Consider the following 3,858-nt stretch of genomic DNA (forward strand, 5'->3'; position numbering starts at 1 on the left):
GGGCTTCCTACTTCCAGCTTTTACAGTTTCGTGAGCCAATAAGTCCTCTTTAGTTTTTAAGCCAGTATGATATGATGTAAAAGAAAGCCAGATAAAAACTTTTTCTCTGACCATCTTCCAGGATCAAAATGCATTTTGCCTTCAGACAGATCCTGGGTTTACTAATGAGAACATTACAATTGGAAAAATTAGATACGTTTGATAATTTGAAACATTTGATTCTTGAGACATATTAAAATACAAAGGGAATACATTGTCTATAGTTTTGTTAAAACAATTTTATTTACCCAATCATACATATCTATACTAATTGCTTAATTGATGGCTGATTATCAGCTTGCCTGTTGTAGTAATAAATTCCCACCCATTAGCACATAAAACTAGTCCTTCTCTCCATTTTCTAGTTCTGACTCTTATGGATATTCACATATTCCTTCAGCCAACATTTATTGTTTACAGAATTACTTCATAACAGATTATTGCAACCCCCAGACCTCAGCTGGGCAGTGCTTGAGAGAGTAAATCCAAAGAGATGACAAGTTGTAGGAGGAATGCAATGTAACCAAGAGTCACATCCTGCCCCTTTCTACTGCCACTGGGAGCAAGGTTTATTGACTGATGAGTCTTCATTGACCCATGTGTGTGACCGCTCACTGTTCCTCAGAAGAGCCAATCTTCTCCCATGTCTCCAAGTCTGACTTCTTTCTCTCTGTGGACAGAGTTCATGCTGTCCCATCAGATCTGTGACCCTAATTTTAGGCTTTCTTCTGCTCGGTGTATTCTTACACATAATTCATCCCCATAACTGTAACACAACTGTCCACACTCTCATTCTGATAAGAATTGTGTATTATTTCTCAATTTCACACATTCCACCACACTTTTTGAGAGTTTACTCCATACCAGGCATCCCAGAAGGAGACAGTGGACCTTACACAGAGCACCTATGTCCTATTCTGGAGCACGAGGGGGGTGAGGGTGTGAGTATAGGTGATCCTTGACTGGGAGACATGAGGTGTAGAGGTCCCTTCACCTTTCCTGCCTCAGCTCACCCCGTGGATCTGTGCCAGAACCCCCCGCTGATGATTAGAGGCTTCTGCTCTGGAGAAACTGACCAAAGGGAGAGAAAGAAAGAAATACCACAGCTGTGGTCACAAACCCCAGTGGATCCTGTCTTACAACCATCCTGTGCTGAAATCCACCAGCAGCCCATGACTGTGCCTGGCTCTGCCAGGCGGCCTTTTTAGACTCAATCCTACCTGTGAACCGGTAGCCATGAATTCACGTATATATGAGAAAGATTCCAACATGAAAGGCAGAGAACAAATCGCATAAATAACAATAACAGCCACAAACAGACTAGAGAGGAATGGTGGTCAAAGAAAATAAAGGCAGCACAGGAAGCAGAGAAAAAAATACAGCCAAAAGTCATAAAGAAGGGAAAAAGGAAAAGAAAGACCTAAAAATATGATGTCAGAAATTTAAGAAAATCAACACAAGGGTTGAATGATGAAATTAAACAAAATTCCCAGAAAGCAGAATCAAATGACAAAGAGATGTGAAAATTAGATATTCGATCTAAGAGGTCCAACCTCAGGAGAATAGTAGGTCTAGGAAGATAGAACAGAAAAAAAAAAAAAAAAAAAAAAGGGTGTTGGGGATTATTAAAGATATACTTTATGAATATTTTCCAAAATGAAAAACATTGATTTCTAAACTGAAAAGCTTACTGAGTTTACAGCTTGGCAAATTAAAAGCATCACTGAGCCAACTTATTATGAAATTTCAAAGTATTCAGGATAAATAAAAGGTCCTAAAATCTTCCAGAATGACAAACAAATCACTCCAATGTAAGGGAATCTGAATAGCATTGAGCTTTTCAAAAACAACACAGGAAATTAGAAAATAACAAAACCTTCAAAATTCTGACAAAAGATGTAGAATTTGTTATCCTGGAATACTATGAGGTTTGCACAACAGTATATTGGGGGGATGTAAGTTCTTAAAAATATACCTTCATGATTTCTTTCTCCAATAGCTTCTGGATTATATTCACCAAAAAAAAAAAAAAACCCGAGTAAACCAAAAAGGGAGAAAAATATGCACCAGGAGACACATTTATAAAAAAGGGAATCCAGTACAGAGGGAGGCAGAGCCAGTTCCCAAAAAAATGGCAAGGAACAAAAGTTCCATGAAGTCGGCTGTACAAATGGATTAATGAACAACTTGCAAAGATGATAAAAAGCTCCAGGAGGGACACCTCAGAAAATGGGCTTGGCAGATTGCCCAATATATGGAGGTCTTGGGGATATTTTACAATTTACATAGGAAGAATATTTTTAGAAATGTAGGAAATTAAGCAACCAAAAAATGAGACAATTATGAACACCATAAAATAATAAAACTGAAAAAGGAAGGACATGGGGCTACATCTAACTGGAAGATATTTGTGTGTGTGTGTGTGTGTGTGTGTGTGTGTGTGTGTGTGTGTCATAATATATACTTTAAGGATCAAATTGTGACATAATATTGGGAGAGAAGGGATTGGGTGGAGTAGTGTAAAGGTTAAAACTTCATGTCAATAACTAAAATTTAGTGGATAGTGTTTAAAAGATAAAATTAGGAAACAGAAGTATAAGCATTTTATTTTAAATTATGGGAGTAAATTTAGGAAAAAGTGAAAGCACAGAGAGACTTTTTTGGGGGGATTGAGAGTGAATTTTGGAACAGTTGATATTCATTATGAGACATGTACAGTTTGATTTTTAAACCACCCACCTCATTTAAAAATAAATAATAAATAAACAAAATAATAAAACAAAGTGAAGTTGTTTCACATGTGTGGGAGAAAGCCAGGAGTTTCACATGGTGGCTATGGCCCCTGCTTGTCACCAGGGGATTGAGAAGTGTGAATTTGGAATGTCAGGGAGGGCTTGGCCTATTGCATTGTATTTCGCCTTATTCCAAGGGGGAGTGGAAATTAATGAAGAATTTCTATTTAAAAACAATACATTTGCATTTTTAAAGGCCCCCGTGCCATCCCCATGGAAGGAGCTTCCGCTGCGTTCTCAGTCTCACCCTCCAAAGATGTCATTTGATAGCTGTTTCGGCCTCGGCTCCCAGCCTGGATGGTTCTTCTGGATGGTTCTTCTGGACGGTCACGGCTCCGCGCTGTCGCTGTGAGAGGAGCGCAAGTTAGAAACGCACCAAGTTGCACCTTATCTCACCACCAGACTCCCCTTTGCACTAGCGCGTTATTGTGGTTTTGGGCAAAAAGGGTTTCAAGCCTATGTACAGAAATAAGCCTGGCTACAAATTATTCTGTGATTAGAGAAGGGGTCTGCCCAAACACCTGTTTTAAAAAAAACAATGTAAAAAGAAATCTCTGTGTGATTCTGGCAGAAATGTAGACCAGACTAGCCAGAATCCTTACCCATACAAACAAGAGAAGATTCTGGGAAAAACAAACGCATGATTTTTCAACACTTGGCCCAGCTCACAATAAAGGAAAGGAAACTTGCGGAGGCCAGAAGTGGAGAGGAGCGGGGAGCTGCAGCAGTGGGGAGGACCTGGAGGCCGGCGAGAGGGCGCTGGGAGAGGGGCTTGTCACAGTCCTGGAAAATCCAAAGCTGCAGCCCCCAAGCGGGGCGGAGCTAGTAAACTCCACCGTCTTGTTAGGGAGACTGCAAGTAATCTGCCATCTCCTATCCCACGGTGAGAGTTGTTTTTCCTATGAAAAACTAACTCAACATATTTGAGGCCAGAATTTACACTGGCTGACTAAAGTAGAAAACCCCAAACGGAGAAACAAACATAAAAATTGATTAAGTGCTGGAGCCTCTGCCCTAAGCAAAGGAA

At 39.9% G+C, this 3,858-nt stretch overlaps 1 long non-coding RNA gene across 1 annotated transcript; it reads right to left on the bottom strand.

Annotated features, from left to right (window-relative positions):
- Nucleotides 1-2,629: 2,629 nt before the first annotated feature.
- On the bottom strand, nt 2,630-3,581 carry LOC119507397. Its single transcript, XR_005211235.1, has 2 exons — nt 3,434-3,581; nt 2,630-3,177 (listed from the first exon to the last, which is right to left on the bottom strand). It is a non-coding gene; the product is annotated as an uncharacterized LOC119507397 (long non-coding RNA).
- Between the last annotated feature and the right edge of the window lie 277 nt (nt 3,582-3,858).

This window comes from Choloepus didactylus, chromosome 12, assembly GCF_015220235.1.
Source record: "Choloepus didactylus isolate mChoDid1 chromosome 12, mChoDid1.pri, whole genome shotgun sequence".
NCBI classification, from domain to species: Eukaryota; Metazoa; Chordata; class Mammalia; order Pilosa; family Megalonychidae; genus Choloepus; species Choloepus didactylus.